Source organism: Macaca mulatta, chromosome X (genome assembly GCF_049350105.2).
Source record: "Macaca mulatta isolate MMU2019108-1 chromosome X, T2T-MMU8v2.0, whole genome shotgun sequence".
Taxonomy (NCBI): Eukaryota; Metazoa; Chordata; class Mammalia; order Primates; family Cercopithecidae; genus Macaca; species Macaca mulatta.
Genome location: NC_133426.1, coordinates 32,104,770 through 32,129,401, shown reverse-complemented (window position 1 = coordinate 32,129,401; position 24,632 = coordinate 32,104,770). Strand labels below are relative to the sequence as shown.

Sequence of the window (24,632 nt, the reverse complement as noted above, 5' to 3'; positions counted from 1 at the left end):
TTATTAGTGATTGAAGAAAATTCTAAAGCACGTTTTAAAGGACTCAATTCTGAAGAGTTTAGATTCACAGAGCACAATGGAGTTGGAGCGACTCCTGCTCAAAAGTTTGAGACAAGCGATTCCAAGAAAAGACTGTCCTCCTCTTAATGGAAATACCCAGATTTTCTCATTCTTCTCGCCTTGCTTTTAGCACTCGCAGCCCGGAAAGCCCTTATATAACAGGTACTGCGTTGAAAGGTCATTGACTTGTACAAAAATGATGAGTGCTGAATAGATGTACATAGGTCACTGACAGTATCTGCTACAGAGAATGAGTTTTCGTATTTTTATTAGGGTACACCTGCTTGACAATCTACTGCCTCAAAGAACTCTATAGCAGATAAGTGAATTTATATTAATACAGATTGAATTAAAGGATATCTAGAAAAAGGCATATGATGTAAAAAAAAAAATCAGATACAAGTATATTTTCTGTACAGTCAGTTTTTACAGTGTTGATTTCACCAGCTGGCTGCTGAGTTTGACGGCTTCTTAACAGTCGCACTGCTGAGATTCAAATGCTGATAGAAACTTTGATGGAAAAATCACTTGAGTAAATATTTCTACCATCTGTTGCCCTTCACTGGGACCCTAATGTTAAGAATAATTCATACCATTGCTTGTCCTTTATATTTCCTCAGCAGTAATAAAATTTCATAAGATTTTGTTTTGTGGTCACAAAGCTATCCCGGTTTCTGTAACTAGAAGACGTACACGAGCATAAGGGAATCAGCAGGAAAATTTACTGCTAAGAGAATTTGTCTCTAGTCACTTACTTTAAGGTTACAGCAATGTATAAGTGTGGGAATACATTTTTAAATGAGCTTTTCAAAGTTATTAGCTGGTAGTGACATGAGAGTTAAGTCTCTTAATACAGTTAAACAGTTGGGCACTTCATTCTTGTGTAAATACTGTTACCCTTTTATTGCTGCTTAGAAACTCTTCTGCAACTTTTTGGCTCCTATACATCTTTTCCGAAGTAGTAAATAACAGATTTACTGGGAGTGTGGTACCAGGCAGAAATTCAGAGAGGGGTTTAAATCCTTGCCCATCAAGTGTATCTTTCAGAAATAAGTATATTAAAATAATTGGATAATTTCAATGGCTTGTTATTAGAGTTCTGTTGTCCAGCATGGCATGTTTAAGAAGATTACAGATTTTTAAACATTATTGGATAGAAGCGAGAACAAAAAACATAACTTACTGTAATAACCACAGTAGTAAAGAACTGCTTAAAATGCATGATAAACATGTCATCCCTAAGAGAATCCCATTCTTAGAGCATGAAATTGTCAAGAGAGTAAGAGCCTACAGAAAAACGAGAAGAAGGCTGATTGCAAATTCCAAATTGGAAAAAAAGACTGCTCACATCATTATGGAAGCAATGAGAAGCAGAAATTGTCATTTAATGAAATATACCTTCTTACTATTCCCTCGAATGCTTGTTTCTACCTTTAAATTTGCTTTTCTCTCTACCAGAGGGCTCTACCCTATCTCCAGTTCCTCACCATGTCCCAATCTACTCCCTTTCAGAATTTTTGTACACTTCCCTTTATATATATTTTTGCTCTGATTTTATATTCACAGATATGCCTTTTGTAACGCCCCCATCTTAAAGAAAACACACACATACACACACATGCACACACACAAAATTGAACTCTTTCTGGGAGATCTGCTTAACCTTCTTCGTAACACTCACTTGCTGAAACTGTAGTATGTGTTTTCATGTTTATTACCTATCTTTTCCATTAGAATGGAAATGTTTTGGTACTTGGTCTTTCTTGATCACCAATATACCTCAGGACATAGAAAAATTGATTGATATATTGAAAATGTAATGTTCAGTAGAATGAATAAATACATAAATTTAAAAATCATACTTTTATTATAGTACCTGAGACAAATGATCCCCAAGTTTGTCCTTCTTGCTTTTCATAGCCAAAACATTCTCTCTTACATTGAGCTTCCTTCACCTTTTCTGTGTACACAGCACTTAAAATTTTCACATTGTCTGGTACTTTAACAATATGATGGTGCCATTCTCTTACCCATTGGAGTATATGTTAAATACCAGAACCCATGTAACAAACATATATTGTATTCCTACTGTGTGCAAAGCACATACTGCTTGCTGCTAGGAATACAGAGCTGACTAAGAGCCTCTTTTCTCTTTATGAGCTCACAGTCTCATGAATTCAACATCTTAAGGCACAACATCTAAAGCAAAGTACAGTAAGTAAACACTCCAGAAAGTACTGGATCTGGCCTAGGACAAATGGTGGGTTGTTTTTGCACCTATTATTTTTCCTGCCCCCTAATTGACAGTCCTCCATTACACCTCTGGGATACCTAGTCTCACTTGGGAAAACCTGACTTTGGGAATCAGAGGCAGTCTCTGTTGCTTATAAATGAGGAACTCTAATGGATACATACTGTCATTAGAGAAACTCTGCTTCTAGCCTGGCTCCTTTTGTAAAGAAGGTTGAATCCCCTTGGAGAGTCTGCAGAACATAACCATTTGCATGTAATAAACAGTTTGTAATACTTTGAGATTGATGTGCAATTTCTATTTGACAAGAGAAAAACAATTAGGATCAACTGTGGTCATATATCCTAGAATACCAATGTTGTTTCCACACTCTAAGTGTTGTTGGATCATTATATGAGATTCATAATTTTGTCCTGTTGTACCCACGTTTGCATTACCATTCAGTCTTAATTTATTATACCGTATTAAAAGGTTTTTTTGGTAATTTGTTCTTATTGCTACTCAGACATTAAAATGTCTGCAGGCTGTGAAAATGAATAAATTTAATGTGGCAGCATAGTTCTCAAAATCCTGGCTTTACAACTAATAGTACAGGCTTATATTGTATTGTAAATCCTAGTTAACATGGATTTATTTGAAAATCCAATTTTACTGCTAATTTTAAATAACACATTTTCATACATTTTATCCTTGAATTTCTATTTTTTTATAATGTATGGCTATTGTATGTATTTACAGAAGGACAATGCATGTACTTTTAAATGCTAATAATGGATTGCTGAAATAACTGTAACTTTAAAACAATGCAATTGCTAAAAAATAAACTGTGCAGCCTGGTTTAATGGAGGTTTATGAATATATGATTAAGATATATGTTATATTAAGTAAATTCATTCAACTGGTAGTTCATAGGAACTTTCAAATTTAATCTCATAACCAGCGCTATCCTTCAAAGAATGGTCAAGGCAATTTAACCAGTACGTGACCACTCAAGATAATTTCATTGAAAAGTGGCTGAACTATTGAAATCTTTTATAGTCTCCTTGGGATATCATTAAGAGTAGAAATTTTGAAATAAAATTGTAATGATGTTCAGAAAAGAAGATAAGTAGGTAACTCTCTTAATACATTTTGCGCTGCTGTAACAAAGTACCTAAGACTAGGTAATAATTTATAATGAACAAACATGTATTGGCTCACAGTTCTGGAGACTAGGAGGTCTAACATTAAGGTGTCAGCCTCTGGCAAGGGCCTACTTGATATGTCATCACATGATGGACGATTAGAGGGCAAGAAAGATCAAAAGTGGGCTGAACTCCCACTTTTATAAGGGAGCGACACCCAGTTGTGAGGGTGGAGCCCTCAATCCTAATCAGCTCCTAAAGGTCCCACCGCTTAGTACTATCACAATGACAATTACATTTCAACATTAGTTTTGGAGGGAAAAACATTCAAACCATAGCAGTAATGCTGACCACTACCACACAGGGCTTGGTAGGCTACCCTAGCTGTTGCACCCAAGAGATGAATCTTCTTATATGATTACCTTTATCTTTTTTATCTTTTTTTTTACTTTATTAAAATACTTTTATTTTACATGTATATTTTTGTCTACCCACCAATTCCATGTCTGACCACTGCTACTACTACCATGTCCTAGCGTAACATTCCATACGTACTTAAAACCAACCAAAGGGTGAAGTTCTATCTTTAAAAACTAAACAGGCATTTTGGATAACACATTCTTGGCAATGGAATCTGGACAACATTTATCAAACATGGCAGGGAAAGTTCTCACTCTGCATTATAAAAAAGACAGCCAGATATCAACTGTTATAGAAATGAAATCAGTTGGAAAATTTTTAACAAATTGTTTGAACTATTTTCTTAAAGAAACTTCCTCCACTACCAGAGATCTTGAATAGCCTCCTGGTCAGTCATCTGGAAGCAATTCGTCACATAATTGATGAACTGGCTTCCACTTTAGGAAGAGAACCACCTTTTTCTATAGTTGCTTGCATTTTTGCTTTAATGTCTTCTACAGAACTAGGTCCTTTGGGTGTTTTAGGAGTTTTCTCCTGTTTTGAAGGATTCTTGTCCTTTAGATCTTGGTGTTGATAATTTTGAGTCTTTTCCATTCTGATTTGACTTTTGTGCATTTTTGGCTGGAGTATCTTGTATAGATTTCTTCACTAGCGCTTTTTCTTCAGTTTCCTCATCATCAAAATCATCATCATCTTCATCAGCAGCAAGTTTTACTTTTTTCTGTGGAACCTTGCTACCACCTCCAGATATACTTACGAGTTTCACATCCTCCTCCTCTTCATCTTCTGACTCTGTATCCTCCTCCCCAGCTACTAAATGCTGTCCACTAATATGCACTGGCCCTGAACCACAGTTCAACCGTAAGACCACTGATGGTGTTATTTCAAAGCCCCCAAGGGAAACGGTTGGCTGTACAGACATTTTCAAAGTTGCCAATGTTACTTTAATTGTACTGCCTTCGTAATTCATTGCCTCTGTTTCAACAATGTGCAATTCATCCTTTGCACCAGCCTCTAAACTGACCATTCTTAAAGATAACTGTTGCTCATTTTCATCATTATCCACCTAAAAGTGATCATCTTTGTTGGCCTTTAGTTCACAACCAAAAAGATACTTCTGGGGCCTCAGGGGGCTCATGTCCATCAAATCGTCCATTGGATGCGGCACACACTTAGGTGGAAGAGAAGGCAGATAGAGATAAACGACCACTGCTCAAGAGAACAGCCATGCAGGATGGAATCACACCAGGAAGATTACCTTTATCTTAGAAAACCTGAATATCTTGTGTACTTTGACACTTCTCTACATTTCACCTAACCTTTAAAATCAACACATTTATTCAGCAAACTTTTACTTTTGGGGCTGCTCTGTGTCAGACTCTGTGCTAGGTGCTCAGGATGTTGAAATTGATATAATCCTAATCTATTCACAAAGAATCCAAGGTTTGCTGAAATTGATGGACATTTAAACAATTGAAACATTTAAGTGGTATAATTAGCAAATGGACATTTAAGCCATAAAAATAGCATCTAATAGATATAATAAAGGTCAGTACACCATTGAGTGAGTCAGAGCAGAGGCAACCCAAAGAGTAACTAGCTAGAAGAATTGGGAAAGCTTCACAGAGAGGGCGATATGAAAATAAGTGAGAGAATTGTAAACCCATGAAAATGAGAAAATGTTAAAAAGTGATGGTGTCAGAAAAACTTGTGGTGTGATAATGACAAGATCAGAGAGCTCTTGGTAAGTGTGTGGATGCATGGAAAGAAGTGGCAAAAAATAATGCTAAGGACCTTTTTATTTTATTGTTGGTTTTGTTTTGGTTTATTTCATTTTTTAAATCTAGCATGCTAGTGTTCGTTTTCCAAACTGTGAATCATAAACTCAATTTGTGGATCAACACCGGCCTTTGTTTTTTAACGAAACAAAATATAAAATATCAGCATTCATCACAAATAGATGTTTCGTAGATTTTTTGTTTTAATTGTGAGCGGTCGTGTGTGTGTGTGTGTGTGTGTGTGTGAGAGAGAGAGAGAGAGAGAGAGAGAAAGAGAGAGAGAGAGATGGTTTGGATGTTTGTCACCTCTGAATCTCGTATTGAAATGTGATTTCCAATGTTGGAGGCGGTGCCTGGTAGGTGTCATTGGATCATGTGGGTGGATCCTTCGTGAATGGCTTAACATTATCCCTTTGGTGACAAGTTAGTTCATGCTAGATCTGGTTGTTTAAAAGAGTATGAGACTTCAACCCCCACCTCTTTCCTGCTCCCCTTTGCCTTCCACCGTGGTTGTAAACTTCCTGAGGCCCATGTCACTTACATCACCAGAAGTAGATGCCAGTGGCATGCTTCCTGTACAGCCTGCAGAACCATAAGTCAAAAGAAAACCCCTTTTCTTTGTAAAGTACCCAGTTTCAGGTATTTCTTTATAGCAATGCAAGAAGGGACTAATACAGTTGTATATATATGTGTGTGTTGGGTTATTTCTGGTTGAGTGTCACAAGGTTGTAATACGGTGAGTGTAAGGAAGCATGTTTTAGAAAATTAAGAAGCCAGTCCAGAAAATTAATACTTTTGGAAAACAGTACAAAATCAACCTTACAAAAATATGCATGGAAAGATGTAATACAAGATTTATTTAATTGCAATAATTTTTAAAGTTGGTTAGTGCCTTGCTTTTGCATGCTGTTTTAAAAATTACCATGAATATGACTTCATGTGATTTTCAAATACTCCCAGCAAGATAGGTAGAAAAGGTATCCTTAGAACTCTTATACAGAAATTTTGGAAAGTTTAAATGCTTTATCCCAAATCATAAAGCTAATATATGAAGACTCTGGGATTAAACACCATATTTTTTTTACTGTTCATCAGCTAGAAGTTAGAAATGTTAAGCCAAAAACATTAAGTCATTGCTCTGCCTAATAAGTATTGAGGAAACTAATAAAAGGAATAATACCACTGACTACAGGACAAGGTCTTGCTAAGAGACCTTAAAAATATTAAGTGATGAAGATGAAACTTCTTTTGTTCATAAAATGTTATTTAGTTATGAGTAGAATTCTAATTAAACTTAAGTTGTCGTCAATAAAGTTGAGATGTAACATATTCATTAATATAAGTATAATTTGACCCATAGTGTATTAAAAGAAGGATGTTAAAAGGAGTTGTTATTAGAGATGATGTTAGGGTTGTTGATGATAATAACAGTAGTCATAACAAGGTGCTTTATAATTTAAGAAGTGCCTTCAATTACATTGTTACTCTTATGTTAATCTCCTTTTGATATATAGATTTGGAGGATTCTATATCACTCTCAGACATAGGTTACTGAGGTGATGGAAGAATTTAGCAAGCAGCTTTCAAATGGAGGGCATGAGCATTGGATTGTGTATAGCAAGGGCTGATGTTATCTAAGAAAGCCTCTTGGTTTCCACAGGGCAGAAGCCCTTTGAAGATCATAGCCAGGGATTTAGTAATTGCCTCCCTTTCAGAATACCCTCAAGAGAAAACCCCACCATAAGACATGGTTCCCTACAGGCAAAACTGCTTTTCCTTAAAATTACTGTTCCATGAATATCAGCCTTCTTTGGTTCATTCAGCATAGTTTTCTTAAGTTTCAGGACAGTGCTGCAGACCAGGAGTTTCAACGTTGAGGAAAACAATACTACTTGGGCAGTGCCTACCTCAGTCAGGGAGGCAGATGCTTACCTTCATGTGAGGGAATAAGGAATCAATCATATTTCCAACACTCAAGGAAGCCAGTCTAGTGCAGGGAGAGATAGATACATAAACCTCAAAGTTATGGTACAGCATAATAGTTTTACAATTCCATAATAACTGCATTTAAAAAGTTTTATAGAAACAGAAGAGATGGTGACCTCAGTCTGGAAAAGCCAGCTTGGAGAATGGCAACCAATATTAAGTGGCAAAAGCTTTGGGAGCCCAGGTCCCCAGATGGAGGGTGATAGCATGGGCTAGACAGGTAGGTTGGGAACACTTTGCAAAGGACATTACACGGTACACAGACAAGTCTGTGTTTTAGTCTATAAACCAGAGTTGCAGAATGTGTTTGAGCAAAGGCATGTGGGGATGAGATTGGCACTTTTCAAGATTTAAGTTTGTTTAGGGATACTTATGGTTTGCTGTATACTTCCTAGGTTTTTACATTATAATTATGGTTAGAACTTTAAAGGAAAATTGCAGTTTAGCACACTTGAAAGAGTGCAACTTCAAGTCATGATTGGAGACAGATATTTAACAGATTTGGTGATCCTGTGATGCTTATTTTCTTCTCAGACATTCCACATGACAACCATTTTTAAATGGTTTATTTCTACTTTAGCATCCATCTGAAGGTGTTGTATATGTTTTCTGCTTGAAAATAAAGCAGTGAGCCAGGCACGGTGGCTCATGCCTGTAATCCCAGCACTTTGGGAGGCCGAGGCAGGCAGATCACGAGGTCAAGAGATCAAGACCATCCTGGTCAACATGGTGAAACCCCGTCTCTACTAAAAATACGAAATTTAGCCAGGCATGGTGACGCAGGCCTAGAGTCCCAGCTACTTGGGAGGCTGAGGCAGGAGTATTGTTTGAACCTGAGAGACGGAGGTTGCAGTGAGCCAAGGTTGTGTCATTGCACTCCAGGCTGGCGGCAGAGTGAGACTCTGTCTCAAAAAAAAAAAAAAAAGAAAAGAAAGAAAAAAGAAAATAAAGCAGTGAATGCGATTAAGATGGATTTACTATGATCATAAAGTACTCAGGAGTCTTATTTTAAAAGACAGCATTACTCTAACTAAAAATATAGGAAAGAATCTAATACTGTTTTGCATATCATTCTCAGCTCTCTCAAAATCAGATATTAAGCTCTTGCTGCCAAAGGAGACTATACTGCACAGTGCTAGCCTGCATAAACTTTGAGAGGGTTGAGTTTTGCCAAGCAATTCTCTCAATATGTAAATTAAACAAATATTTGTTGACCTACTGTGTGACAAGTATTATTCCAGGAAATAGAGATCCAGCAGTGAAACAAGTATGGCTTCTTATAGAGTTCCCAAAAAGGAAATAAAAGGATATATGTATAATGATATCCATGAATTAAATTTATCTTTTGAAAATAAAAATTCTATCATAAGCTATAACTACCAACACTTCAATACTCATTCAGCAGTTTTCAGGGATTTGTACCTTTTGACTTAAGAGAATTTGGAAGTCTAATTGTATCATTGCACTGGACTCTTAAACAGGTAAGCGGATGACTTTGCCTGTATCATTGTTGACTGTACTTACAATCAGAAAGGGGCACAGGACAGATGCCAGGGAATAAGAAGTGGGCAGCCCATACATGGAATGGTAAGAAAGAAGAACTACAGTGGATGTGGAAAGTTCCCTTCAGCATTTTCCCTAGACAATCTTTGGCTGTGTTTGCATGATCAATATTTCATTCATAGGATATTAAGCTCTTGATATAGTTCTCAAAACCCAAAATGAAATAAGAATTCTACTCTTTATTTAAATTCAAATTCCAAAGAGTTAAGTAACTTTCCAGGAGGTAATCTAAATACGGCCTCCTGGTTAGGGGGGGTTGAATTTGCATATAAATAGTTCTACCCTTAAAGGAAAACCACAGATGGTGGTAATGATGTAGTCACTAATGTACATCTCCACAATGGTGGAAAAAAATATCCACAGTTTTGCTTTCCCCAGTTGCTTTCCCCGTGCTCAACTGCTGTCTGAAAATAGGTGAGTACAGTACAGTAAGATATTTTAAGAGAAAGAAAGATCACATTCACATGATTTTCATTATAATATATTGTTATAATTGTTCTATTTTTATTCATGATTTTTAATCTCTTAACTGTGCCAAATTTATAAATTAAAATGTATCTTAAGTACATATAGTTTATATAGGGCTCAGTACTATCTGCAGTTTCAGACATCCACTGGGAGTCTTGGAATGTATCCCCTACAGATAAGGGGTGAACAACTGTGTCCTATTTGTGTGAATGCTAAAGGTGTTGTGAGCTCATAACAGTATGACACCAACACTGAACTAATCTACGATTTGTTAGTGAGAGAGATGTATTTGCAAGGAATGAGACCTGGTGCCTCATCCAAGGAGAGAAATAATTTTCAGATTTGCCTGACAATAAAAATCACAATGTGAGGTCTCTCTTTAGAGCTGCAATGTCCAATTCAGTGCTCACTAGTCACATAAGATGCTGAACTCTTAAAATGTGGCTAGTACTAATTGAGATGGGCACTGAGTATGACACACATGCCAGGGTTTGAATACTTAGAACCAAAAAGGAAGTAAACGCTCCTTTATTGCATGTTAAAATGATGGTTCTATTATATTTGATTAAATACAATATATAATTGACCTACTTCATTTTGCTTTTAAAAATGTGGCTATTAGAAAATTTCAAATTATATATGTGTGTGATTACATATGTGTTTTCACATATGTAATTGATACGTTTCATGTATAATTGATACCTGTTACACATGTGAGACATGTTACATAGCACGTACATATGCACACAACATATGTAACATGTTATATATGTATTGTTACATGTGATACATGTGTGATTGTTGTATTACACACATGTGTAATATGAAATTACATGTAATTTCAAATTACATATATGTGTATTTTGAAAATTACAAATTACATATTTTGTTAGTGTTGCTTTACAAAGTCAAACTTACCCTATTTAATACAGTATCATGACTTTTTTATAATTAGTAAACTTTGATGCTTTTGTAGGAGAATAAATAATGCTTATTATGAAAACTGATTGGAAAAGTGAGCTGGAGCCAGGGAGGTGAGGAGAAAGGACTAGAGATCACCTTTCTTTCCCAGCTCCGCTCTTCTCCCAACCTTTTTCCTTTCCGTTCTCTCATCCCAATTCAAAAGTGCAGAGTTCACAGTCGGCGTGCTGATTTAGAAAACAGATGTGTAAACAGCCTTAAATTTTCTCCAGGCTTTTACAATGAAAATAAGTTCAGTATCAAAAGCAACAATAGAATCTGTGGGAAGGTGTAGGGGGCTATGTTTTTAGGTAGAAACTATAGGTGCTCCATGGTGGTTCAAGCCTATAATTCCAGCACTTTGGGAAGCTGAGGCGAGAGTATTGCTTGAGGCCAGTAGTTTGAGTCTAGCCTGGCCAACAGGGTGAAACCCCACCTCTACTAAAAATTTAAAAATTTAAAAAATAAAAAAAAAGAAGAGCCTTGCGTGGTGGTGCTCGCCTATAGTCCCAGCTACTCAGGAGGTTGAGGAGGGAAGATTGCTTGAACCTGGGAGGCAGAGGTTGCAGTGAGCTGCGATAGCACCACATGACTCCAACCTGGGTGACACAGTAAGACTGTCTCAAAAAAAAAAAAAAAAAAAAAAGGAAAGAAAGAAAGTATAGGCACTCCTTATATGCAGCTGCTCACACCCCTCCCCTTCCCAAAAGTTTGCAAGGGGAAAAATGTGTGGAATTGGCAATATTTAGTGGCATGCAACTGTCAGTCATCAGACCGCACATCCTCACTTCTGCTAGTGGCTCAGCACCCGACAGCACTCAGTGAAAACTAACTCATTTCAAAGGTGAAAACAAGTGAGTTTGACCACCAGGGAGTATTGAAAACTGTCAGTGCTGAAGCAAATGTGGAGGGTGTCCTGTAGTTTGCTCAAGTTGATATTTGTGGTCTAACCCCTAGCTGAACTACTAATTATTGATATCTGTCTTGATGGTGCCTGAGGAGAAAGGTTCTCAAAGGGAATCAATGTTCAAATTATAGTATGTATCTTGGCTGTGGAAGTTATTGAATTTTAGCCAATACTTGCTACTCTTTCATTTATAGTGTGAGAATGCAGTGTAATGAACCTAACTCTCACTGTCCTGACTTGCCTTTCTCATCGCATTCACAATAAGCACATGTCAATACGTATACACATTTCATATTTCTAAAGTTTACTTTATTTCCTTATTGTACATCACTGTGATGCTGATGGAAGAGAAAAGGAAAACAGTATTGATTGTGAAACTATTTTATCTTTAGTGGCTTAGGTTTTTTTGTATGATATGTAAGATCGCGCATACATAAGGCAACATGAAGCTAAATAGATTTTCATATAGCGTGTATTTTTTCCAATTAAATGTTTAATTTTTTTCAGAGTATACTGGGGACGTTTTGAATAATAGAGAAAAGTACAAAGGAAATTCATAATCCCGCCACCTATCAGCAAAGTGAAATTTTATTAAGAAACATAATTTTCCTGTAAATCATAGTGAACACATGGTAGGTTTTGTTTAACACAGTAATTGGAGAGCCAGTAGGAAGACAAAACTGGTTCAAAAGATAATACAAGAAACAAATGCTTCTATAATCAGTGAATTTTTTAAAAAGTATTCTGGAATAAGATTAGTGAATAAGATACTAAACTGGTTGATACCCTATAGCCTTTGGGGCTATATCCTCTACTGGGTAAAAAGTCATTTACATCATATCAGTTTTCTAAAATTTGCATTTAACTTCATAGTGTTGTAATGTGTGGGCCCAAATTAATAGTAAACAGTAAGAGTTGCTTTACTCTGAAAATATTTAAGCTCCTCTGAGGGTGTGAGGAGTTTGTTAGAAAATAACGCTACTATTAAGTTGAAACACACACAATCATCTTTGGTTTTACTTCTAAGTTTTGGATAATTTTTCTTTTTTTTTTAAATTTATTTATTATTATTATACTTTAAGTTGTAGGGTACATGTGCATAACATGCAGGTTTGTTACATATGTATACTTGTGCCATGTTGGTGTGCTGCACCCATCAACTCATCATTTACATTAGGTATAACTCCTAATGCAATCCCTCCCCCCTCCCCCCTCCCCCCTCCCCATGATAGGCCCCTGTGTGTGATGTTCCCCTTCCTGAGTCCAAGTGATCTTATTGTTCACTTCCCACCTATGAGTGAGAACATGCGGTGTTTGGTTTTCTGTTCTTGTGATAGTTTGCTAATAATGATGGTTTCCAGCTGCATCCATGTCCCTACAAAGGACGTAAACTCATCCTTTTTGATGGCTGCATAGTATTCCATGGTGTATATGTGCCACATTTTCTTAATCCAATCTGTCACTGATGGACATTTGGGTTGATTCCAAGTCTTTGCTATTGTGAATAGTGCTGCAAATTTTTCTTAATAAAATTACCTTATCCATTTTCTTAATTTTCTTAACCTTCTAAATGTTTCTCCTAGGTACTTTTATTGAGTTTTGGAATATAGTTGATGTGTGCTGAATTTTTATCCAGTTTTAATTCTACTGAAAAATCTAAAAGATGTTCATCAACTACTATATTTCAAATGCATACAACCCCTTTCATGTTAAAGAGACTATATGGGAAACACAGTCTCACACTCTCAGGACCTGGTATCGTTAAAGTCTTGACAATGTTAAAATTAAACAATGCCTTTTTTAAAATCAAAGGATACAAAAAGGGCTGTGTTGGTCAAAGGATACAAAATTTCACTTAGATAGGAGAAATAAGTTCATGAGATATTTTGTACAACAGAGTGACTATAATTAATAACAATGTATTATTGAAAATTACTAAGAGTCGATTTTAAGTGTTCTCACCTCAAAAAATAGTATGTGAGGTAATACATATGTTAATTAGCTCATTTTAGCTATTCCACAATAGACACATTTTTCAATACAACATGTTGTATAATACATGATATATACAACTTATATTTGCCAATTCAAATAAGTAAAAATAAATGCAAATTATTTGAAAGAAATAACATGTGAAAAACATCCACTCTTCATATTAAACCATGAGATATTTTCTGTTAAAAGATTAAATGCCCAATAAATTTTTGATGTTAACGGAAATAAAAATGTTTAATATTTAAATACGTATTTGCATGCTATTGACCCCCCGAAGTTCACTGCCGGGCTAAGTGAACCAACTGTATCTTAAGTCAAAAATGCTGAAATTCTTCCCCAAATCTCAAAGCTCATGAAAACGTAAACAGAAAATTTCCAAATAATTCTACAGGGAAAATAAGACATACTATTTGATCTGATCGCACAACAGGATGATTATGGTTAATAATAACTTAATTGTACATTTAAAAATAACTAAAGGAGTGAGATTGGATTGTTTGTAACAGAGGTTAAATGTTTGAGAGGATAGATACCCTATTATCCATGTTGTGCCTATTTCACATTGCGTTTCTGCATCAAAACATCTCATGTACCCTACAAATATATACTCCTGTGTACCCACAAAAATAAAAATAAAAAACAGAGGAGCCCTAAGATAAGCTAATATTTAAGCTTATCATACTTATTAAGATAAGGAATACATACTAAAAGTAATAGCATTTAAAACCAGATGTTGGGAGAGGGTTCCAACTTGTTCATTAAAATTCAAAGTCACCTGTCTTGTGTTATCATGATCCTGAGAATATGTAAGTATGTGTATAGCTCATCTAAACCCTTTTTCTTTCAACATGATCAATATATTGAACATCAGAGATATTTTATAAGAAACAACGAGGACAACTCAATCAGCACATATATATTAAACATGGAATCTATAATGATTGTGAAGCCTGAAGCAAACTAAATATTCAGTAATAGGTTCTTTTGTCATGGTATAGCCATTTGAATATATAACATAAATGCCTTACATTTGTTTAACTATTTATGGTTTATGTTGTTAGGTGATGAAATGGCTTGCAAAAGTCAGAAACTCAGAACTAAGTTACAGGCTTACATCTGGAGCCTGGTTTTCTTTCTTTAAGGTAGAACCACTGTGAAGTAAAAATTTTTTTGTATCTGAAACAATAATGTAGAAGCTTAAAAGTATTATCCAAGTTGTCATAAGCCTATTATTTCTTTACATTACTGAAGTGAAAGACAGCATTAATGGCTAAATGCCATACTTGGCTATAATTTATATTGTTTAGGACTGGAAATGTGCCTGAAATGTACATTTTTTTCCAAAATAGTTTATGTAATATTTGAAACCTGACAAGAACCCTAATGATTTCATGGAATACTGTCAAATATAAATGTGAAGTTTTAAAGACACAGGGACACATTCAGAATAAACACCCTAACCACAGGCTAACAGAAGAACTAGACTTGAGAAAATGAATGGGAAGATAGTAACAAATGACTTCTTTGGCAACCTTATACATGCTTAGCCTTATAGACTGTCTTATCAATGCTCCACAATCTATTTCCAGCAAGTATGGCATTTGGAACAGGACCACACAAGACAAACTATGAGTTCACATTACCCACAACTGCACAGATAGAGGGAACAACGGAATACTCCCTTTCTTCTTAAAACAATAACTTCTGTTGAAGCTCACTGGCTGCTGCTTTTCAGCTGTTTCTGCTAGCTCCTCCTCCGCCTCTTGACCTCTAAGGCAGTGGTCTTCAAAATTTCAAGACTGCTTTCTCATTGAAACAGAACTTGTCAGCACATTTCTTCCCCAAAATGTACATTTATTTGTAAATCATATATGAATATGACTAAACATGTAAACATATGCAAAAGTAGAAATCAATAAATATAAATGCAAACACAAGTAGAAGCATTAACAGTTTTCCTTTGTGTCCCAATGCGTTGTTCTCAATTCCTCAGAGGTATGTATGCCACTGTTTGAGACTATACCTTCAGTCCTAGGGTTTCTGGTTTCGCTCTCTTCCTAGTTGATAGCATCCGTTTGTATGGACTTAAATGCCATCTTTAGTTGAATAACTCCTCTGTCTCTCCATCCCAGATTTCTCTTGATTCCAAACCTGCTTGTTCACCTGAGTATATCACACAATTCATTGACTGCCATACATGCAGCTTTGATATTTTATTTAAAATCTTTCTTCTTCCCCAGCCCTCATCTATTTCACATTAGTGTCTTCTTATCTACTTGATTGTTAAGCAGAGTCCACATGATTCTATCATTTATCTCCCATTTTATGTCTAATATATAAGCAAGTAATGCAATACAACTTCTGTCTCCAAAAATTTATTTTGAATTTGCCTTCTCTTCCTCTGCATCTCCCCCATCTTAGGCCAGGTCACCTCTGCCCTCTTGCCAGAATAGGTCACATTCTCTTACTATGGTTGTTATTCTCTTCCTATTCAGTCCTACACCACAGCAAAATGGATCTTCTCAAAATGTCAGCTAGATAAAGGCATTTCTGTGCTTAAGGCCCTCATGGATTTATCTTATTAGGATGAACACCCAACTCCTTATTATGGCTTTGAATACAATGAATTACAAAGCATGATATATATATGATATTTCTACCTTTACCATTTTCTTCTTAAGCCAATCTTTCTCAATCCATATAGTATAATCATATTAGTGCTTCTTCACTTTCTAAAACATCTCAGGGCCTTTGCACATGTTCCTCTGTTCTTAGAATGCTCTTCCTTTTCTCTTTGTGTAGCTAGGTGCTTCTTTCCATTTACATATCACATGAAATGCAATCATTCCCTCCTCCTTCCCTCACTACCTCACAAAAAGCTGATGCCTCTATTAAACCATTTATGGAATTTTACTCAGCAGTGAATAAAGGAACAACCAATGATAAAAGCAACAATATGGATGAATCTCAAAAATACTATGCTGAGCAAGAAGTCATAGACACAAATATGGGTATTTACATGAAGTTAAAGCACAGCAAAACTCAGTAATTGAGGTCCCAGGATCCCAGGAATTAAGAAAGTGGTTACCTCTGGGTGAGGGTTGGAATTGAATGGACAGAGTCATTAGTGACTTTTTCTGGGTAATAGAAATGTTGTCTATTTTGTTCGGGTGGTGAATACATAGATACATTCAATTGTCAAAGCACATCCATCCAAACACTTAGACTTTTGCACTTTCTTATATGCAAATTATGCCTCAATTGAAAAAAAAAACATGTTTATTTTCAAAATTATGTCAACAGTTGAAATTATTTAAAGAATTGGTTCAAATGAGATTAATTATGTATCCATCATTGATGTATGATAGTTTTGTATGTAGTTAAGGTTATTGGAGATAATTGAAGGTTATGCTCACAAAAAGGCTACATAATATGAAGTTTATCTGCATTGATCTTTAATAGCTTTTGTGATTTCAACTTCTTCACAGCTCTGTAAGAAGGCAGTGTGGCATGTTGAAGCAAGCATGTGTCTTGAAGTAACACAGGGCTGCTATACAACCCCATGTCTACCAATTATCAATGATGTGGGTATGTTGCTCGATCTCAATAATCTTCCACTGTAAAATGGAATGTAACAACTGACTCACAAAGCAAAGGTATTTACATTATATAATATAATTCCTGGGATCCTGGGACCTCCCTAAACCTCATCCACAGATGCCAGGTTAAAGACCCCACCACAGACTAGAACAAGTTGTGATATCAAAATGAATAAATATTAATCGAAGGGCCTGTTGTGATTGACCATCACATGGTAGGCACTCTGTAATATCTGCTGTCTGCCTCCTTTTTGGGGGAAACATTCTAAATGTGCAAAAATAAAGGGTTATTTGCTTTCTGGCACTTGGGATCGATTTATTGAGGATATGTTAGCGGAACAGCAAAGGTGAAACACTAAAAGCACCATCAATACACAGGCAGAGGTGAAGCCATAAAGCCTTTATTTTTTAAATTAATGCACAAAATATAAGAGGTGCGTTAGAACGTCCAGTCTCTGAAAGGATACACAAAAGACATAAAATTACATTGGCATATTTTCATGATGTTCAAAATATTGTTTTAATTAGTGTATTATGAGTTTATTCATGTGTCTGTGTGTTGTGTTATATTAATCTGTTCTTGCATTGCTATAAAGAAATACCTGAGAATGGGTAATGGATGAGAAAAGACACTTACTTGGCTCACAGTTCTGCAGGCTGTACCAGAAACATAGCAGCATCTCCTTCTGGGGAGGCTTCGGGAAGCTTCCAATCATGGCAGAAGGCAAAATGGGAGCAGGCACATCACCTGGCTAGAGCAGGAGCAAGAGAGACAGAATGACGTACTACACACATTTAAACAGCCAGATCTCAGAGAACTCACTCATCTTCATGAGGATGGCACCAAGAGGATGGTGTTAAACCATTCATGAGAAATCCACCCACATGATCCAGTTACCTCCTACCAGGCCCCACCTCCAACATTGGGAATTACATTTCAAGATGAGATTTGGGCGGGGACACATATCCAAACAATATCCATGTTTAATCAGAAAAAAAAAAAAAAAAAAAAAAAACCAGTAACAGTGATTTTACTTTGTAGACCTTTGCTGATGGCTCAAATCTAGCTCCATTCCCAGAATAGCCTGCGGTACACATTTTGAAAGATAGTTGATTAATATGAAAGAAGATTTATCTGTAGTCATTAAGGCCATTATGGTTCACATATATGAGTAAATATTCCAAAGTAGCCATGCCAGTTATCACATATCCAGAGTCTCAAGGGCACTGGACAGCAAAAGTAAAAGACACATAGCAATTCTTACTTTATAGCACAGTAATTCTTGTATATTTTAAATGGATATTTACATTTGAGGACATCCATTTGTTAAGAGTTGGGTACATGTCTCTTAAATCTAAGTAATATTTATTTAAATTTCTGGCTGCAGCAATTCCACATAGGTAGAAATGAAGTCTGAATTGAATTGGGGGTCTTTGCAATACTCTCTCTGGTCAATGGCTGTTTTGACAATGCTGAGAGATGTGGTTAGCCATTCTTTTTCATTTCATATTGGCAACCTAGAGGGCAATTGAGCCTTCTCCCCTTAACTAAATGTATGTTTTATTCATTTCTGGATCTTTATGGCTGACTTTGAATCCTAGCCTGTGGTAGGAAGCATGGTGTCAGAAGGAACTATGAGTTAAGACTATGCATACTTGTCTTTGAGTCTTGAGTATCGTACCTCCCTCATAGAATGAGGGAACCAGGGATTCTTCTTGAGGCCCAGACCCTGCATCCATGTTAAGAATACCTGTGCAATTTTGCTTCCTGATATTTAAGGTGAAAATACATTTTTGGATCATTGGGAGGATTATGTGAGATGATACTTTTAAATATAGGCCCCCTTATTATATGCTCTCATAGTTTCAGGCAACACTTGTCATATCTGTAACCTCAGTTTTAACTATAATGTTTCCATCAATGTCCCTCTTACCTGGTACAGGGTCTCTTCATATTCTTGGATTCCACATCTGTGAATTCAACCATGCATCAAAAATATGCAGAAAAATAATGAATGCTTACCTCTGTACTGATGATGTATAGATGTTTTTCTTGTCATTATTCCCTAAACAATACAATGTAATGAGTATTTATATAGCATTTACATTGTGTTAAGTATTACAAGTAATCTAGAGATGTTTTAAAGAATATAGGAGGATGTGCATAGGTTATATGGAAATATTACATCATTTTATATGTCTGTTAAACATTTGTGGATTTGCTTTCTTGGGGATCCTAGAACCAATTCCCCATGGATACTGAGGGCCAATTGTATTATCATAAGCAGCAAGAGGGAAAGGAGTCTGTCTATTTTGCTCAAAATTGTGTTCCCAGGACCTAGCATAGCTCCTGGCAAAGAATATTCAACAAATATGCATTGAGGAAATAGTAGAGGGAACCATATCCCCTTATTCTCACTGTTCCTTCATGTAATGAATAAACAGTCAAATCTTACAAGAGATTTTAAACCAGTCAGAGAAAAGTTGGAAGTTAGTTAATTGTTCATAGATTGAGAAGCCTCGACTCTGTGTCATCTAGGTAATGAAAGATCTAGGGAAGTTTAGCAGGAAGAAGAAGAGATGACAGCTGTCTTCAAATGTTTGAAGGACTGTTAGGCACAAAAAAATTTAAACTTGTGCTGAATAGTTCCAAGAGGTACACAGTCTCTCGATAGAAGCTAAAGTGGGGGGTGACATTTGACCCAATAAAAAGCCATCTAAATATCAGAACTTCCAAAAGCAGGAATTGGTGCCTCAATAGTGTGTTTTCTAGCACTTATGATACCTGATCATAGGCAAGATAATGAAAAATTGGGACCTGGGAGTTATACATGGGAATGTATGTGTCAGTTGGGTGATTAGGAGGGGTGATCTTAAAGTCCTGTTGTGTTCTAAGAGTCTGTGATTCTGAGTCTTATTTCCCAACAAGAGAGATACAGAGCCGAAGATGAGATTGATAAAAATAGGATAAAGATATCAGGAAATCCTAAAGGTGAGAAAAGCAAGGCAGACCTGAAGCTAACTCTGTACTTCAGGTGCTTGCCTAGAGCCAGCCCTACCTACTCAGAGAACATTGAAGAGCCAGTTAAAAATTGTAAACACCTATGTAAAACAAAACTATCAAAACCTGAAGATTTCGAATGTTCTAACCTACTCGTCAGTTGAACTTTTTTCACAAATACTTCAGTTCATAGGCATAAATTTATTTTTTAATCATAGAAAATATCTCTTAAAGAACTTATAACTGTGGATAAAAGCACCACCATAAAAATCTTGTGGTGAAATATGTATGTGTGTATATATATACATACACATACATATATAAAAATTATTTTAAATATGGTTAGCTAGACTATGACAGCAATGTTTATTAAACACAGAGACTCTTGACAGTACCACGTTTACACTATAAAACTTTAAGTTGTCCACTATTCACTTACTAAGCTTATGCTTAATGAGTGTCTACTGTGTCACTTACTGCAGAAGGCACAGGAGGTATAGCACTGCACAAAACATATGTGATCTCTGATGGAGTTTTTCAGTCTAGTGGTGAAAGCAGTGAATGAGTGTACAGATGTTAAATAACTGTACAATTAGTTGCATGTGTAAACTTCAAAGTTCAGAAGATGACAATTGATCTACGGCTATGTTTCTCAATCTCTGACGTTTTGAGTCAAGTACATCTTTGTTGTGGTGGACTGCCCTGTGCACTATAGGACGTTTGGCATCACAAATGACCTCTGCCCATTAGATGCCAATAGTACTCTCTTCTTTAATCACAAATTTGTCCCAGACATTTCCAAATGTCCCTTGCAGAGCAAAATCATCCCTAGTTGACAACCACTGGTCTAGAGGGAGGTCTTTATGAGGAAGTAACATTTAAGAAAGCTGATATGTTTACATATAGCTACAGGCTATTAAACATGTAACAAAACAATATAGTATGATAAGTGCTATGAGACCAAAGATGAAAGGGTTCTACTGCACAAGTATGAACTCATAGTTAGGCTTTCAGGGTCAAAATTTGACTGACAATATTTACCAGTCAAGTGACCTTTGGCAAGTGACTTAGCTTATTCATGCCTCAGTTTTATCAAATGTAAAATGGGGCTAGAAAGTCTCATCTACTTCCTAGTAACTTTGGGGAAATAATTTGTGATTATATAGGGAAAAAAAAATCCTAGAAGTATGCCTGCTGCATAGTAGAAGGAAGGAGAAGGATGAAGAGAAATCTGCATTTTTTCTTCTGTAATGGGGCAGATAGTAAATAGTTTAAGTTTTGTGGACCAAATAGTCTCTGTAGTATTTACTTGATTCTGCAGTTGTGGCATTGAAACCAGCTATGGACAATATTTAAATTAGTGAGTGTGCCTGTGCTTTCAATAAAATTTTATAAATACAAAGTTTGCAAAACAAAGTTTTCTTTTTTGTGTAGTTTGCTGACACCCTTGTAAAGAAGCACCATTGTCAACACTGAAAATTACCAAATTTTTATTTTTCAAAGTTTTCAAATTTGCTTCGCTTGGTCTAGCTCATGAAATAAATCAAAAGTAGCAAGACCTCCACCTCTAAAATAATGATAATAATCATGATAACCTCAAAAGGAAAAAAGAAACAAATATTTTTTAAGAAGAAAAAGTATTGTTAAATAGGATTATTGTGCACTGAGAAAACTCAGGAGACTCATTAAATCTGTGAAATAATTTTTAAAATACGTCATGAATACATACAATATAAAAAGCTCAATAGATTTTATTCATATTAATGACTATAAATGCAAATGGAAATATGTTCATTCACGCTGATGACAATGTATAAATTAAGGAGGAATAAAGTTAAAAAAAATTGTAGACCCTATAGGTGAAAAGCATAAAAATATACATAAGAACACAAAGTGAAAACTGACTACATAGAGACATACTTTGTTTTAGGATTTAAGATTTATTGTCATTAAACTTGCAATACCTGCCAAATTAACATTTGAATTTAATACAGTTCTAATCAGAATGCTTTTGATGTGTTTGGGGGCAATATAATTTCAAACGAAATAGGCGAGGATGTAATTTAAAGTTTATATAGAAGGAAATTTTGTGTGTGTGTGTATAAATTGGAAATAACTTTATTAATATGAAGCATATTATGGCAGCAACTTACACTTCCAGATTTCTGCTATACTTTGAAGTAATTGTGATCAAAACCATAGTGTGCTGGCATAAGGCTAGAGAAATGGGTTAGTGGTTTAAAAGTGAGAATCTAGGAAAACATCCAAATAAGATAGGATATTTCAGTTCTGTGTGGATAGCCTGTTTTACTTAATAAATAGTGTCTCATAATTGACTATTCATGTACCTATAACTTTAACTGTTGATCAAAAAACAGTCCTAGTAGATTAAGGAGCTAACTAGAAATATAAACTCATATAAACAATAAAGGAAAATGTAGGACTTTATAAGCTTTACAGGAGACAGATTTTTGGTAAGTCAGGAAGCCTGGAAGACTTAAAACATAAAATTGGCAGACTGAATTAACTGATAATTTAAAGCTTCCATAGAGCAAAATAAAAAAGCCACATTTTAAAATATATAATAGATTTAGAGAAGGTATTTACAAAAATATATGACTAATGGAGATTAATAATAACAATATGTAAAAAGATATGAAATGGCATTTTACTATAAAGGTCAAAAAAATGACCCGTAAGCACAATAAATCATGTTAATCTCCACTAGTAATAACTGCACACATTTACATAATATAGATGTTATGCCTGCATTTGATTTACTTTATCTGTCTTTTGGCAGAACGATTTGTCACCAAGTAAAAAATTCTATATCACTACCAGAAAGGTATATGATTGTAATATTTATTATGTTGCAATTGTAAAAGAAATAACAACTTTTCAATTGCTTACGAACCCTATAGAACATTACTGAAATACATTTACATTTTGTGGCAAACTTAGATTTAAACATCGTGTTCGTACTCTGGTTTATGCCGTTTTCCCATCTTTTCTTCAGGAATTGGATTGTGTTTGATTGAAAGCTAAAAAGAAAAAAGAATAATAATTCTGGTTTTGGTTTAAAAAATTAGTTTAGGCTGGGCGCGGTGGCTCAAGCCTGTAATCCCAGCACTGTGAGAGGCCGAGGAAGGCAGATCACGAGATCAGGAGATCGAGACCATCCTGGCTAACATGGTGTAACCCCGTCTCTACTAAAAATACAAAACATTAGCTGGGCGTGGTGGCGGGCTCCTGTAGTCCCAGCTACTCGGGAGACTGAGGCAGGAGAATGGCGTGAACCCAGGAGGCAGAGCTTGCAGTGAGCTGAGATCCGGCCACTGCACTCCAGCCTGGGCGACAGAGCGAGACTCCGTGTCAAAAAAAAAAAAAAATAGTTTAGGGTTTCAAAAGTTGCACATTTTCTTCTATTTTAAAAAAAAGTTTTCTTTGTTTCTTGGAGGCTTTATAGTAAGTGAATTTTTAATTCATAGACAGCATATTGTGATTAAATTTCCCCATGAGCTTCATATTTTGTTTTAATAGCAGAAACTAACTTGGTTGCATTTACTGCCCTTCCAAGAACAGTGTTCTGGAATAATTTTGACATATGTATCTCTTTTTAAAAGTGTGTTAATCTTTTCATAAAGAAAGTTTTCCCAGCTGTGTTACCTGTGACTCCAACTTTCTGGGGAGACAGGGGTATGAGATGTTGGAAGGGAATGGCTTGAAGAAATAAAATGCAGAAGATGTAATGCTTTCCTGTGATAGAAATGTATTTAGTGACCCTGAATGACATTCCTACTCTTGTCCCTTCATTTTTCCCACAAGTATGGTCTGGTCAATTATAAAAATTGACATTTGCAGTGGGCTCTTCTGTAAAAGATGCTAAATCAGAAATGATTTATTTTAGAAAAAGAGATGATATACATTTATATCCCCTGTCTCGGAAGTGTGAAGGTTGAAAAGCAAGGAGATGATCTTTTTACAAAAGATCTTCAGATTATTTTTTTCTTGGATGGCCCCTTATGCTTTGGTCAGTTGATGCTAAAATGTAAACTTCTTTATTTTAAAAAACTTTAAATTTTGAAAAAGAAAGTTCATAGTGCTAATTCTTTTTACATAGTCATTAATTAAAATGTAAGAGTCATTCTGAGAACCAAATCTGCTGATATGTTCTGTTATATTACAAGTTTATGTGTATTCGCTTTGCTTTTATACAATGAATCTTCTTTACTCTCTTCCTCACCTGCCAGAAATTGCCCCACTAAACATTCATAAAAGGTCCATTTTCAATCGCTATATTTGTTTCAGAAGCAAAAATATCATATATTCAAATTTTAGTTACTTTCCAATATCAAGCTAATAACTAACACAAACTATAGCAAAACAACAATCTAGCATTCAACAAAACCTCCCCAATGCACATATTTCAAGCTGTAGATATTTATGTATCATCCACCATCCTGAAATAATTTACATGTTCAAATCAAATGGAAAACTAGATTCAAAATTGTTGATTATTC

The 24,632-nt window shown here is 35.5% G+C and overlaps 1 protein-coding gene and 1 pseudogene across 10 annotated transcripts in view; one reads left to right on the top strand and one right to left on the bottom strand.

Moving 5' to 3' along the window:
• DMD (dystrophin) overlaps window positions 1–24,632 on the top strand; it is a 2,157,177-nt gene that overhangs the window by 1,032,498 nt on the left and 1,100,047 nt on the right. The gene's annotated exons all lie outside the window — the stretch shown is intronic.
• On the bottom strand, window positions 469–8,563 carry LOC144338489 (nucleophosmin pseudogene; annotated as a pseudogene). The gene has a single exon (XR_013412706.1). The product of XR_013412706.1 is annotated as a nucleophosmin pseudogene (transcript).